This window comes from Hippocampus bargibanti, linkage group LG04, assembly GCF_051943395.1.
Source record: "Hippocampus bargibanti isolate YZ-2025 linkage group LG04, ASM5194339v1, whole genome shotgun sequence".
In the NCBI taxonomy this organism is placed as follows: domain Eukaryota; kingdom Metazoa; phylum Chordata; class Actinopteri; order Syngnathiformes; family Syngnathidae; genus Hippocampus; species Hippocampus bargibanti.
Window position 1 is genome coordinate 20032989 of NC_142737.1, and position 17012 is coordinate 20050000.

The following is a 17012-nucleotide window of genomic DNA, read 5'->3' on the forward strand; positions in this document are numbered from 1 at the left end:
ATTATGTCCCGTGGTTATTATCCGCAGGGCGAACTGCTCTGGCAAGTGTAGTGTCATCAAATTTGTTTGGGGGTTAAAAATAGCAATCTTTCAACGTGCGATACCAGTGAGTGCCTGTAACATGTCACCTTCATCATCTATACATGTGAGGGAATGTGTCGTAAATAAAACCGTAGAGTGTCTGAAAGTTCACCTGGTGTGAAGAAGGCAACGAGGGGAGAGAGTTAAAGAACAAAGGCGGGAATAGGCCCTTGGAGCTTCGCAAGACGAAGGAATGCTTCTCCCACACACCTTAAGAGGGGGCAGGGAGTGACTGATGTTGCATTTGTTTTTATCTTTTCAGTACAAGGTTGAACATCTTGAATCTCTGAATATTTCTGTCAAAATTTCAAATTGCAACAAACAACTGCCAGATGGAAAAGGAGATCCCATTGCTGCACTTGTACCTTCACACCATTTGTTTCCAGGTCAGGTGCAACTGACATATTGTCCAGACACCTCATCCATCTTGCAGGAAAGAACTAGCTTATCTCCATACTTATCTCACCGGCAATAATTCCTACTTAAAGCTGTAGCCGCAAGCAAATGGCTGAACATGATGGGAATCGCAGACCCGGGTGGTACACCACTCCCACTCCAGCAGTAAGACACTGGATGGGGCCACAGAAAGAAGTCATGTGACCACTGAAAAAAGAAGAAGAAGAAAGTTGAATCTGTGTTTCATTACATTTTGGAAATGAAGACCAACACCGCACAACCAGTGAAGTGGCTTCAAGTCAGGAGTTTAGGAACAATCAACTACTTTTAAAACAATTCTAAACTTGAAACGTAGATGAACGGCAGTCACAACTTCTGTGTTATAAAGGCTTATAGAAAACACCAGGTCATATCACATGAGCTTTCGCATCAAAATAATAATAATGTGATTTATTTATGACATACTTATCATATCATGGGAGCTCTGCAGGCACACAGTTAAAAAATATGCCCAGACACGTAAAATTAAATTGTAGGGTGACTCTAACCACCCTTTACAACACAAACTAGGAGTTATCAGAACCCTCCAGCATAGGGCTAAACTAATACCAACTAGCACTGAAGGTAGAGAAAAGGAGTCAAAACATATCAGGAGAGCACTCACTAACTGTGGGTACCCTCAGTGGTCATTCAACAAATGTCAGAAAGAAAGAATAGGGAATTAAACCAATAATTCTCAAGATACAAAAAGGAGAGGAGTAGCAGTACCGTACATTGCAGGAGTTTCTGAAAAATTACAAAGAGTCCTTTGGCAACATAAAATTCCTACTTATTTCAAACCGATAAACACGTTAAGGCAAAAATTAGTGCATCCAAAAGATAGGCTACCAAATGAAAAACAAAGTCATGTAGTTTATTCCATACATTGTAAGAATGAAAATTGTAAAGAGCAGTACATTGGGGAGACTCAACAAATTCTCAAAAAAAGACTTTATCAACATCGCAGGGATAATATAAGTGGACCTCAATCGGCAGTACATTTGCACCTAAAAGCTAGCAACCACTCATTTGACGACAATGAGGTTAAAATCTTAGCGAAATAACATAGATGGTTTGAAAGGGGGGTAAAAGAAGCGATTCTTATAAAACAACAAAATCCTTCATTAAACCGGTCTGGTGGGGTGAGGTTCAATTTGGATCGTTTATACAATAGCCTGCTTAGGCAAAACAAGTTAGGCAACTTGATGCTGATGAGGGTCGTTATGCTGATGAGGCGATACCGGTGGGAGTGGGGGTAATAGGCCAGTCGTTAGTCAGGAATGTAGGAACAATCAGTGGGGCCACAGGGAGGGGTCCTCTGCCCCCCCCCCCCAACCTGAGAGTAGGGACCTATCATAGCTGTGTCCGGCGCCACCATGTCTGGACATTAGGGTTATATAAATAGGGCCGATACGACCAGTCAGACTTTAGTTCGCTGACGAAGCCTCTTGGATAGGAGGCAAAACGTCCAAAACCTTCACATTTGTACAGATGACGGCTGAAGAAACCTTCTCATCGATTGTAGGGAACATTAAATTCCAAAAATTTGAGATCCGACCAATCACTGCCAAGACATAATAATATGGTCGAGACTCTTGACCGTATCTGTCTCGACTCTAGACAGACAGACAGGCAAACAGCCATACAGGCAGACAGGCAGGAATACAGGCAGACAGGCAGGCAGGCAGGTAGGCAAACAGACGGCTGGCCGGCCAGCCGGACAGACGGATAGCTAGATAGATAGCTAGATGGATAGCTAGATCAATAGCTAGCTAGCTAGCTAGATAGATAGATAGATAGATAGATAGATAGATAGATAGATAGATAGATAGATAGATAGATAGATAGATAGATAGATAGATAGATAGATAGATGGACGGACGGACGGACGGACGGACGGACGGACGGACAGACAGACAGACAGACAGACAGACAGATAGATAGATAGATAGATAGATAGATAGATAGATAGATAGATAGATAGATAGATAGATAGATAGATAGATAGATAGATAGATAGATAGATAGATAGAGTGGAATTGATTACATTTCATTTAATTTTAAAGAGCATCATACATAACTTTTGCCAGTAACATCAGACGTTGTTTTGCTTAAGTAGTGCATATATTTAGGACTTGAATATAAAGCTAAATTCATTTTTTAGTTTGATTTTACCCTGAGAGTAAAGCACAGCAGAAAAGATACCTAGTTCTCCCCATCATTGTTTCTACATGGCATACATCTGTGTTTGACCAACTGGTTGCTTTGTTCATGATGGCTTCTCTATTTGCTTTACATCCTTTGCGAACAGCTTTGATCTTGCTAACCTGATGTGTGTTCACCGTAAACACGTACCCTATCCAGACATTTTAATCACTGCAAAGCTCGATGCCAGGCATTTGCATGGACGTTTAACTACAAATGAACTTGCCAGCCAAAGGCAAACAGTATAAGAGGCTACAAACATGATATACATTCCACTGCTGTTTGGTTTTTGACGGTCTCTGTATTTAGTACATGCACATCCTTTTGTTAGGAAGAAATGTTTGTAAGAAACAAAAGGAGAGGAAAAAAAACTTTTTTTGTGAGGGAAGAGGCAATTTATTGAATATAGTTTTTGTTCTGTGTCTTTTTAAGCATATATCACTTTCTTGTCTTTGTAGGTGTGAGGGCAATTGTGACTCCTCTTATTTTCCTTTCGGGGTCGCCACAGCAAATCAGTGTCCTCCATCTTTAGATGTTTGATCCGCAGGTTTGTTTTGGCCAAGCTTTTACGTCGGATGCCCTTCCTGACACAACACTCTGTATTTATCCGGGCTTGGGACTGGCACAAGAAGACTCATGTCCCTTTGAGGCCACAGAACAAGCAACTCACTCAGTAAACGGCTCCCAAACACAAAATGGTCATCGGCACAGCAACATTCAAAAAGACTAAATGTTCAAATTGCTAACGCTAATTTCTGGCTATGTCTACACTACATTACTGCTCAGTTGCAAGAACAAATTTACAGAATCAATCAGTGACAAAAGCAAATGAATCAGTTCAGGAATCTTTTTTTTACCCGACACCGAATTAAGATTATTCGCCCTCTTATATATATATATAAGCGGCTGGATAGCTCAGTTGATAAGGCATCGGTTTGGCATATGGGAGACGAGGGTTCGAATCCCACTTGTGGCAGAGAAAATGAGCAGAAATGAGCACAATTACATCATCCAGTGTGGGTGGGCAAGACCCTTCACGCTAATGCCTACCTCATACAATGATGAGAGACAATAAGTGGAATGACATGCCGGCTCAGACGTCGCCCGGCCAAACAAGGTCTGTGTCAGGTGCTGGGGAACCAGAGCACCCTGATGAAATGGGCTACTGGAACAAAGCGGAGATGGACGAGATGCGATAACATGGCTCTGTTGGAATGCTACTACTCAAGCAACCCTACTCAGAGGGGTTACATGCGGAGAATGGGGGCTGAATGGTTACTTCGAAACCCACAGTCACGGTTGACCACGAAACAACTAGTAGCTCAGTGTTCCAATATCCACAAACGGCAATTGCTATCACAACTTGAGATTGATGAGGTACAACACAAATTCCGAGGTGAAGGGCCCCAGGCTGCCACATCACAGGAAGAGGTTCAACCAGAGATTGGGAGGCAAGCCCCAATGAATAATGAGATTGGGAAGCCAGCCCCAATAAATGAAATGCTGAGCGAGGCAGCAAATGACCTGAGAGATAAGATCATGGCAAGAATGAAAACTGGGGCAACGAAGGCACCGATTACAACGGCTATGTGAAGTACCACCTGAAAGTCTCATGGAAACTGTGAATGCAGCACTGAGAACGATCCCGACCGGAACGATCACGGAAACCAATGAGCTGATATACACCTCAGCATCAGTGATCCTAGACATGCTTGGCTACAAGAGCAACCATGAGAGCCACGAGATTCATCATTCATCAAAAGACGGTTGGAGGCCAAGATCAAGGCGGCTCGGAAAGATGTGAGTCAATTGACGGAGACCCAGAGAGGTGTGAATAAAAGGCCAATACCCAAGAGGTACATGCAGATAACCATACCTGAAGCACTCGAAACTGCCAAACAAAGGCTCCAGGCCTTGGCCAGTCGCCTAAAGAGGTACACGAAAGAGAATGAGGCCAGAAGAATAAACAGGCTGTTCGCAACACAACCTGCGAAAGTGTACGCCCAGTGGCAGGGTTGTAACAGCAGAGCAGACCCTCCAAGGCTGGAAACTGAAAGATACTGGAAAGGCATATGGGAGAAGGAGGTCGCACATAACAGCAGTGCACAATGGCTGGTGACTCTGAAAGAGGAGCACAGCAACCTCCCTGAACAGAACCCAGTTACCATCACAGCGGCAGATATACAAGGAAGAGTCTCAGGTATGAAAAACTGGACGGCACCAGGCCCGGATATGGTCCACACCTACTGGCTAAAGAAACTCACAGCTCTCCACGAGCGCCTAGCAGCACAAATGAACCAGCTGCTGATGGATGGGACTCACCCAGGATGGCTAACCGAAGGGCGAACAATCCTGATCATGAAGGATTCATCAAAGGGTGCAGTTCCTTCCAACTATCGGCCAATAACCTGTCTCTCCACAACATGGAAGCTCATGTCAGGCATCATTGCGGCTAAGATAAGTGGACACATGGATCAATACATGAGCAAAGCACAGAAAGGCATTAGTAGAGATACTAGAGGTGCCAAACATCAGCTGCTGGTTGACAGAACAGTCACTCAAGACTGCAGGTCCCGACACACCAACCTGTGCACAGCCTAGATTGATTACAAGAAAGCATATGACTCGATGCCACACACATGGTTCAATGAATGCTTGGAGTTGTATAAGGTCAACAGGACCCTGAGAGCCTTCGTTGCAAACTCGATGAGGATGTGGAAAACCACACTTGAAGCCAATGGCAAGCCACTAACGCAGGTGTCCATCAAATGTGGCATATACCAAGGTGATGCACTCTCCCCACTGCTGTTCTGCATAGGACTGAACCCCCTCAGCCAGATAATCGCCAAGACAGGCTATGGATACCGCCTCAGAAATGGAGCTACGATCAGTCACCTCCTCTACATGGATGACATCAAGCTGTATGCTAAGAGCGAAAGGGACATAGACTCCCTGATCCACACAACCAGGATCTACAGCAGTGATATCGGAATGTCATTCGGGCTGGAGAAATGTAGTCGGATGGTGACTAAGAGGGGCAAGGTAGTCCACACTGAAGGGGTCTCACTCACTGAAGGAACAATAGCAGACATTGAAAACAGCTACAAGTACCTCGGTATACCACAGGCCAATGGCAACCTCGAATTAGCAACAAGGAAAGCGGCTACGACCAAATACCTCCAGCGGGTGAGGCAAGTCCTCAGAAGCCAGCTCAATGGCAAGAACAAGACCCGGGCAATAAACAGCTATGCCCTGCCAGTGATCAGATACCCTGCAGGAATAATAAGGTGGCCAAAGGAAGAGATTCAGACCACGGATGTTAAGACCCGAAAACTCCTCACCATGCATGGAGTCTTCCATCCCAAGTCCAGCACCCTGAGACTGTACACAAGCCGTAAGGAAGGAGGCCGGGGACTAGTGAGTGTGAGAGCCACTGTCCAGGATGAAACATCCAAGCTCCATGAATACATCAAAGAGAAGGCTCCAACTGATGATGTACTCAGAGAATGTCTCAGTCAATGGGGAACAGAGGATGAGGTGCTGGAAGAGGGACAATCATGGGAGGAAAAGCCCCTACACGGGATGTACCACCGAACCATAGCAGAAGTGGCTGATCTCAAGAAGTCCTATCAGTGGCTAGAGAGGGCTGGCCTAAAGGACAGCACAGAGGCACTCATCCTGGCTGCCCAAGAGCAGGCCCTGAACACCAGAGCCATAGAGGCAGGGATATACCACACCAGACAAGACCCAAGGTGTAGATTGTGCAAAGAGGCACCTGAGACAATCCAACACGTAACTGCAGGGTGTAAGATGCTGGCAGGGAAAGCCTACATGGAGCGCCATAACCAGGTGGCTGGCATAGTCTACCAAAACATCTGTGCGGAGTATGGACTGGAAACCCCAAGGTCAAAATGGGAAACACCTCCCAAGGTGGTGGAGAATGACCGAGCAAAAATCCTGTGGGACTTCCAGATACAGACTGACAAGATGGTAATGGCCAACCAATCAGATATCGTGGTCATAGATAAAGGGGAAAGGAAAGCCGTTGTCGTGGATGTAGCGGTCCCGAGTGATGGGAACATCAGAAAGAAGGAACATGAGAAAATCGAGAAATACCAAGGGCTCAGAGAGGAGCTGGAGAGCTCCTCTCTGAGCTCTCTGGAAGGTAAAGGTGACAGTTGTGCCTGTGGTGGTCGGAGCACTTGGGGCAGTAACCCCCAAACTCGACGAGTGGTTGCAACAGATCCCGGTAACAACATCGGATATCTCGGTCCAGAAAAGCGCAGTGCTGGGAACAGCACGGATACTGCGCAGAACCCTCAAGCTTCCTGGCCTCTGGTAGAGGACCCGAGCTGAAATGGGGACAGACACCACCCATGGTGGGTGAGACGAGGATTTTTATATATATATATATATATATATATATATATATATATATATATATATATATATATATATATATATATATATATATGACATCTTACACTGCACAGTGCCTCATTCTGGAGCATGCAGACTGCTTCAACAAGAATCAGAATCAGAATCAGAATCATCTTTATTGCCAAGTATGTAGAACACACAAGGAATTTGTTCCGGTAGAACACGCTGCACTAGTATCGTCGTCAAAAAAACTGCTAAGTGGCACTATACAGTTCCATTTTGGCTACTGTTGAAAGAGTTCAAAGAGTTCAAAGAGTTAATGGCTTGGGGGAAGAAGCTGTTTAAAAAACATAACCATCCGGGGAAAGCAGCCCATCAACATGAACTGCAGTTAAAAAAAAAATAAAAAACATGACTCACATGAAGCGAAAAGACACGCATCATGCTTTTAAGCATTTTGGATAATTGTGAAATATTCCTTTAATACTATTAAGAATCTGATTATAACAAGGAAGCAGAGTCAACTGCTCTTAACAAGGTGAATCAGGTAAAATTCGATAAAACTAATGATGCATAGCGGCGACACTGACAGAGATGATGGAACGCCGCTGCCCACGAGGGATGGGTTCAAAGCCACTCCAACACTTGTCAGCACAGTTTATTACTTCCTTGAAATATCTGTAAAGGAGGAACCATTGAGCAAAAGAAAACTGTTTTAGAGTTTATGGTGTAAATCTCTTTTAATGCTGCTGCGTTGTAGTGCTGCTTTCAGAAACCGCTCGCTGTTTTCACCTTCCCCATGGTTCCCTCATTATACCTTGTCTTGAAGGCTACCTTTTCACTTGGCCCGCATGAATATTGCAAACTATGAGCACTTTCCAAAGTTGTAACTGCTGTCATTGTGTCAGCCAAGATTCTGTCAATTGCAGTTAAGTTTTTGTTGCTCTTTTATTCCTGTGGCTGTTGTTCAAGGAGGCCATGCCACAAGGCCAAACTTGTGATACACAGAGGCATGCTGTTTAAGTACAAACTTGATCTGGATATTTGTAACATCATGCAGCAGATTCTGCTGGCTACTGGATGACTAAGTCAACTTCACTCCAAGTACCACCACTTCGATCAAACTCTGGGAATTTTTTTTTTTTTGTGCAGGGAGGAATGATTTAGACATAAGTCCTGAAGGCCTCCTCTAGCTCACCCCCAGGATAGGTTAGTTCCTAGTGGGATGTTTTTGTGTGGAGAGGCCAACTCTCTTATCTTCTTGTCATCTCTGTGGGACAGCGGGGTATGACTCCTTCTCTGGCTCCAGAGCCACAGGCTTCCCCTGGACACCAAACCGCTGCGCCTGGCTCCATACGCTTTAGTGAGGGTGGTTGTTTAGGGTGTGTCAGAGTCTATTAGTGCCAGAATGTGTGAAAAAAGCAGAGCTGGGTGAAGCAGAATTTGTAAAAAAAAGAAAAAAAAAAAAAAAAAAAAAAAAACTTTTATGGCTCATTTTGCTCGTCTTATGTGCCAGCGGTGCTGGCTTCACCGCATAAGGTAGTGCAAGTGGAAAGAAACTTTTGGACAATCATAAAAGCATGTGAAAGTCTGTTTGGTCTGTTCAGGATCTACAGTTTATTTAAAACCGTCGGATTTCTTATTTATTTCCTGAGTAAGTAAACCCCATGCAAAATGAGATAAAGGGCACTTGAGAAAATTCTAACAATTATTAACAGATTTTTTTAGCTGAGAAATGTTGCCTGTATTTCTGACCAAATAAAATAGTTATGCCTTGGTATTGAGGCATAACAAGGCAAACAGTCCCATTTGGAAGCCGGCAAGCACTGCTGTGATTTTTACAGTATACAGTATGCTTGTAAAACTGCAGGCAAAATGACAACCTATAACAAACGAATGAATAGACGCATTTCTGTAGATTGTTCGTCTATTAGACAAAGTAGTTGGAAAAGCAAAGTTTAGGACATTTATTGAATTGGATTTGAATTGGATTGGAATTGCCTTTATTAGTCTCGCAGTGGAGAAATTTACATTTCACAGGAGCAAAGTGATGAAAGCAGTGGTGGGCCGTCAGGGCCAACAAGGCCTTCTCTGCTGGCCTAACATAATCAGACGTCATTATCATAATTATAATAAAAGTCAATTTCATTAAAAAAGTATTTTTTCTAAATATATATATAATTATTCTACATACTGTTTTCTTGATGTTATATTATATCCATTTGGTTATGCTCCTTTCAGTGTTGTAGTTTTAGGTCAGAGTTTTTAATCCAATCAGAATTCAGCTAGTTTGTGTCGCCAGGCTGTATGAAATCTGACCGACGCCTTCAGAATCAACAGTGAGGGAGTCTGTGCGCTGTACATGAACGGGTCTCGCGTTGAACATGACGTACGCGTCCTGTGATTGGATACTCACTTTACCTCAGCCCTCAGGGGAAGCAGCGCTATGCAAATCAACCAAGCTGACAACAGATCAGACCCGGAAACTTTAGCAGAAAAACCAAGTATATCTACTCGCTTTTTTAACCCACAATGGCTGAAGGAGAGGAAAACTCGCTGTCGCATGTAGGTAAGCCTATTCTCAAGAACAAATGAAAAAGATTTGTTTACTTTTATTTTCAATAAATAGTTCGTTTCGTGAATGTCTTGTTTTTTTCGTATATTAAACTGACATTTTGTAATTTAGCGTAAAATCTTGTTAAAGATTGCATATTCTTGGTGGACTTCATAAAACTTTATGGACAAATGATTTTAAATTTCCTTTTATTTTTAAGTGTTTGCAGTATCACGTATAGTGACAAGTTCTAATTGCTGATGCAGGTTTATTGATGTGTAATTGCTCTGGAAAATAGCCTGTGTTGAAGACGATTAAGGTGATGCCACGCCCAGTACTGCGTGTGTGTGCTTTTGTAAATGATATCTCCAGCCGTTGTGTCATAAATTATGGTATTACGAGGGATATGTGTTCAAGTCGGACTAAGCAGGACTTCACTGAAGGCCTAGGTGTGAAATGCACGGACCGCCACTGGATGAAAGGAGTGAAAGTAGAAAAACAAAATACATGAGCTGCTGGAAAGGCAACCACTCTCGCGGCGCCATCTTGAAGTCAATAGAACATAAAAGAAAAATACATAGCAAATAACATGACAACACAAAGAGACAGAGAGTCATTCATTCTTAAGCACTTTCTGTACGGTCTTTGTGACACGAAGCAGTTCCAGATGAAATCATGATTGGCTATGAGAACATGGAGGACACTGATTCGCTGTGGCGACCCCTTGAGGGGAAAAGCCGAAAGGAAACGAAGAATGAGAACATTAATATTGCCAAAGCAAATCAGTCTGAATCAAAAGTAGGTAAAATAAACTGTAACTCAGAATGAATCTAAATTCACACTGCATGTTTTGCTATTGAGAGTTCCAGACTCCTGTATGTGTCTTTGAATGGTACACTAACACTTTTCACCTGGATGCTGAAATTGTGGCTTCTGGCTAGTGTGAGTGACATGCCACTGAAAGCTACCAGGTTGCCTTTGTGTGACATTTCGAGGGAAATATGGACCAAATAATGTCATTATCATTCCAAAACCTGGAAAATGTGAAGGTCCTTCCGAAACCATTTCTAGTGCAGATGTGTTTGATTCAGTATGTACTGTACCTCCGTGTATCATGGAGAAAGTATGGCTCTGTGTGCCGCTTAAAAAAATACATACTACGGTCGCTAAGATTTATCACAAACTTCCAATGAAATGTTACAAATATGAATCAGACTGATGAATGGCCATGGGTTTGTTGATGCTATAGGCATAAGCTGTTGTAACGTGCGAAAATCTGTCTATGTCAAAGACTTCAGTCTGCTTCAAAACACGACACCCATGCTCCCAGTTGTTTTTAACAACCACCTTTCATTGACATTTCGATATGAAAAGGGCAATCCTTACAGTGTTTAATCTTGACATTTGAGTCAGTCACAGCTCTATGTCCCAGCAGGACTCAGTGTTAATGTTTGCGTCGCCGACTGCAGCCGCTTATGAGGGGTGCTGAGGAAGTGGAACAGGGAGCTGACAGACATAGCCTGATACCGCATTTCCACTCGGGTCCAATCCCAAGCAAACCCCGGTGCTGACAGCCAGGATATAGCACTCATCCACAGGCCACAGCCCTGGTGCTGGGGGCCTGTGAAAGGAGAGCAAGGAGGGAGAGCAGGGAGAGGGTCGTTTGGCTGATGACAGAGACAAGAGGGTTGCGGGGAGATCAGGGGGTGATTTGGTGGCATGCACCGCTTACTGCCTCTGAAGCAACACAACCAGGAAGAGAATCCACAGACTATGGTCCCTGCCAACGGCATGTCCAATCCTTGGCCAAGTGAGAGACCCACTTCACAACCACGCAAGAGGCACGCAGTGATTTGGTTACACACACGCGAGCCTTTTCACACAGGAATGCAACACACACAGTCTGCAAAGACACGTTCAAGGCAAAGGCTCTTTAAGTGGCAATTTTCCTATAACCATATTTCATGGTTATTTAACAGACTCCAGTTTTAATGGGGAAACTGAACACAGTCATAACAGATGGCGCACCCCACTATTGCCTCACTGGCAGTATGTCATTACTGACATTAACATTCACACAAAACATTCATCTAAAAAAAACTTTGAGTCGCTGAACCTCTCGAGCCAGATGAGTCGATAAACATGACCTCATCAAAACTTCAGCCCTCTGGTATTTGTTGCAAAGCATATCCTTAGAAGTGGCTGCAAGACAATAAATAATGTTGTCTTGAGTGTGTGCAGCGCAGAGGCACGACAGAGCGATGGAGGTTGGGAGTCCACAGGTGACCTCTACTGCATGCTGCGAGAGGGCTCCACTCAGAGCCAAAGATGTCTCTCCAGCTGGGATCACAACACAACTTTGGAGCTCTGGTTTCACGGAACAGCTCAGCCCGGGTTTGGATGGCGCACCCCTGTGTGCTTGGACCTGCAGGGCTAACGTGAGGTAGACAGATACTCAGGGGGCCAGTGTGCTTACTCAGCTCACCTATTCTCAAGAGGGGACATGGATATTCATTGAGGCCAGAGACTGATTGGGGCTCCTTGAGATAGCATTTTTTTAAATGTGATATGGTGGTGTTTTTGTCAATCCAGAGCCAACGGCAGCAATTTCTTTTGAGTCATACTACAAAATATCATTGCAGTAATTGTAAAAACAAAGTCACTGATCATTATATTCATTCTTTCAATTACAGTTCAAGGGAACACACATTCTGATCAAATTCATATTAATAGAATGTATTAACCAACTTCGGCTTTATAGAACTTTGAAATCTCATAACTATAGACTACAGTACATGTTCCCCAAAAGACCTGGATAAGATCGCACACTGAAAAGACTCTGTGAAAACTATGACTTTAATCCCTTTCACCATCAGTCTCTCAGAGGCACAAAGATCAGTTTTCAGGAGTCAGGTGTCCGGAATTTCCCTCAAAGATGTATTTGAAGCAGCTTTCACTGAAACAATAATATGTTGCTAGCAGAATAACAGAAAGGTAATGAAGCAGGAGGGGATGTGTGTATAGCAACAGATCAGTGAGTTGAAGATCAGTATCAGTGGTACATTCGTATGAGATTCTTTTTTTTCCTGGGTTCTACTAAATGTTATGGACAACATGGGCCTTTTTGTGGTAGTTCCCTGCATGGGGGGACTCAAGGGACACTCATTTTCTCGACACCCTACCACTAAAGCCGACTCTTCACATCGGCCTTGGCTTACATCAGTTCCTACCAAGTCCACATCATCTCTGCCTCCCTTCCACTTCTTCACTTCCCCATCAGGATCATCAAAATATATCCCCTGGCTACTTTGTGAAGCTTCCATGGGTCACGGGACCTTAAGCACAAATCATGCTGAGTGGCTGGGGGGGGGGGGGGGTTAGAAGGAATGGAGTGAGTCAGACTCAAAGAAACCCAATCTGCACTCTTTTCGTACAGGGTGATATTCTTGCCAAGACAGCCATCAAGAGTCAGCAGGCTGATGCTAACCAGTGAGCTTTGAGAGCTGTCACCGTAGATGCCATCCTGGCAGCAGATTGCAGCCATATTCCCTAGCCACAACAGGCGGACAGACAGAGAGTAAATTCAGCGACTCTGACAGCCTGCAATGGTTTAACATGGGGTTTAGCCCCACATACATGCTCTGGGTTGATGTTGGTGGATGGATAACCAAATCCATTTCAATGTTGGCAAGAAAACATAGATGTTCATTTTTACACTGTGAGACCAGGCAGATATGATGCTGAATGATGATGGGCCAAGAAAAGGGTCTCAAACAAATACAAACTTGACAAAGGTGTTAAGTTCGACTCCTCGCTCACAGGCACACACACACACACACACACACACACACACACACACACACACACACACACACACACACACACACACACACACACACACACACACACACGCACGAACACTCACACACAAACACTCACACACAAATCTAATAGTAAGACTTATAGAAATACATTAACTTTGGAGCTGTAGAAAGATTACTCCAATCTGTAGTGCTCTGGTTGAGTTGGGGGTACTGGGCAGGAATCTACAGTGCCCGTTAAAGAAATCACATTGGTCTCACTGCATCTGATCTGCAGTCTAACAGACTTCCAAACAGTTGAATGAGTAAATAAAGTGCCCCAGGGGACTCCTGCGGGAGATGGATTACACAAGGCTGTCTTCACAAAGGAGCCGATGCCCCACAACCCGATATGAGCTGAAGACAAAAGCAAGCGCTGGACCTTGACCAGCGAACCGGCAAACTTTATTAATCTAATCCAACATTGAATTGCATAGTTTTTCAGGTCAAGGATGAGTGTATCATCTGCTTTTGCACGTGTGGATGCAAACACAAAGACAAAGTTCGCGGCGATATCTCATCATCGCCGTTGTTCACAAGTTGGCGTGTACATGTCTGCTCGGGTGCATAGACCCCATGAGATGAGTCTCATGCTCACTTGGCTGTGGAGGCCAGGTTTTAGGGGGGACTAAAGGTTGTGGCATTCTGTGGCCTGGCCCCATTCTTCCCTCTTTTGGAGTCTGACACAAATAAAAGGATTAGGAGCCCCTGTTTCCGTCGGACCTTCTATTCAAGACAAAGATCCAAACAGCTTAGTGTCACACTTAATGATAAAAGTGCAGATCTCTGTCAGTCACTTCGGAGCTGGAATACCAGTTTTGGGTGGCGGCAGGGAGTGAGGGGTATAATCTCCTTTGATGAAGATTAAATGTTTTAAGGATAATAAGACAAAGAAATGTGTTTTGTAGTATCTGTACAAATATCTTGATTCTTAAAATGAGGAATGATGGGCAGCGAGAAAAGCGCTAAGAGCCATTGAACGTGAAGCAGTGGAGGGCTCTTCGATTTAAGACAAAGAGAAAGAAGGGGAGTGTGCTTTTGTGTGCATGTTGAGTGCATACGCACATTTGCCCGCACCCTCACCAAATGTGGGGTGCGGGTTGGCAAGCGCAATGCTCTGCCTATTGCCATGTAGAGCTAGAATGTGTGACATGAGTGTGAGAGTAAGCCGTAAGCACACAAGAGTCTGAATGCAGCACTTGCCACTGTGATGCCAGTCCTCTCTAGTGTATCTGTGAAAAGCCAACGTGTTGGAAAAACATTCCAGACTGGGATCACATCGACTTGGCTAGGGCCAACTGTGACACTGTTAGCCAGCAGCAGAGGCCGGCTCTTCATTTCTCATGCACGTTTCACCAGGCTGCCTGGAGAAACAAGAGGGGGATATTTCCAAACAAATATGCCCCGTACATGAGCAACATGAGACAAACGGATGTAAAATTTGATTGCAAATGTGGCAAAAATTTGCACGAGCATGCAAAAGACAATATTAGTCATGAAACATTTTAGTGCAGTGACAATTGAGCTATTGAATAACATCTTAACATCTTTCTGTCTTTAAATATGTAATGTGGCAAGCTATAATTGAGAACATTTTCTCATGGAGATGCAGAAGCAGTATTTCACACTTTTAGATAGAATGTAATTTGTAAATTGCTGTAATGGTTTGTGGTTACTTTCGCTTTTGTTATGAAAAGTTGTCATGCTGTGAAAATAAACCCGAGGGCCTCAGGACTTGGAGCCAGTAATGAAAATGACTGTTGCCAAGCCGAGGACTTTCTCTCTCCAGTGTCACTGATTAGCTTCACCGATTGACTGACATGTCCCACTGGCTGCCTAACAGCCGGCTCTAGGAGATGAGGTTAAATTATGGCTACCAACAAACTGTATGCTTGAGGTCCTTAGCACCCCTCCGCGTTCGTGCAGTGTAATGTGAGCACACCAGGCAGATCCTTTGCAGATCCTTCTCCACCCCTGTACCCTCGTATCATTGCACCTGCCCACCCATCACACACATGCACATACACGCACACACACGCACACACACACACACAAACACACACACACACACACACACACACACACACACACACACACACACACACACACACACACACACACACACACACACACACACACACACACACACACACACACACACACACACACACACACACACACACACACACACACACAAGCACTCACATACGCACACGCATATAAATACAGACTCACACAAAGCCACACGGCCCTCTTTTCCTCATCGTTCGCCACTAGTCTGGCCTCAAAATTGGTGATGGCTGAGCCTTTGCGGCTTCACAGTGCATCCTCGAAAATGCTTTGCCTCCCAACACACACACACACACACACACACACACACACACACACACACACACACACACACACACACACACACAAATCCACTTAATCAAAAATATATATTTTCCACAACCTTTTTTTTATCTGATCTAACGTTTTAAACAGCATTTCCACTCAGCAAATAATATATATTAAAGAGGACGAGGATATATATATTTTTACAAATCTGAATATCTCAAAATTATTGAAGATGTAGCCTTGCAGACAATACCACTTGAGGTAATGGGCCTAATTTTGATGAAACATTTTTTTTCAAAGGAACAGTGACAGTGAGATGACAAAAGATGCATCCGAGTGTGCTGCTTGGCCGCGCCAGGCCAGGCCGGGCCAGGCCAGGTCATGTTGACATAGAACCCAATACTTCCTTACAGAGGAACAGGGTCAATTTAAGCTCGCTGCTCGCCAAGTACGAAAAATCCCAGCAAGCTGAAGCAATATTATGCAGCTTAGCGTTTCTAACATTAGAGCGCTCTCAATTTTATTTACCCAAGAACAGTGACTAAAGGCATATTTTAGTGATTTTTGCAGTAAATTTTGAAACATCTAAACGTCTTACTCAAAGGAACAAACAAACCAACTTGGAAAAATGTGTGGCTATCTCTGTAGAAGAATGAACAGCCAGTCTTTAATTAAATATAAAACTAGCCCACTGGGTAGACAACACAATGTATATCTTTTTTTTCTTTAGCTTTTGGCCAAGAGCATGTACACAAGCCACACCGGAGTGTCCAGGACTAAGTAAAACTCACACACACACACACACACACACACACACACACACACACACACACACACACACACACACACACACACACACACACACACACACACACACACACACACACACACACACACACACACACGCGCACACACACACACACACACACACACACACACACACACGCACGCATGCATGCATGCACACACACACACACACACACACCCACACACACACACATACACACACGCACATGCATGCAAACAAACACACAAACACACGCACACATACACACCCACACACACACACACACACACCTACATCCATTGGGCCAGCTAACACAGAAAGCCAGCCGTCAGCATTTATTCGGCACACGGCTGCAGCGTCACAAGCTCAGCTA

At 44.1% G+C, this 17012-nt stretch overlaps 1 protein-coding gene across 2 annotated transcripts in view; it reads right to left on the bottom strand.

The window, feature by feature from the left end:
- Nucleotides 1-17012, bottom strand: part of lmx1bb (LIM homeobox transcription factor 1, beta b) — a 58142-nt gene that overhangs the window by 36364 nt on the left and 4766 nt on the right. The window lies entirely within an intron of this gene.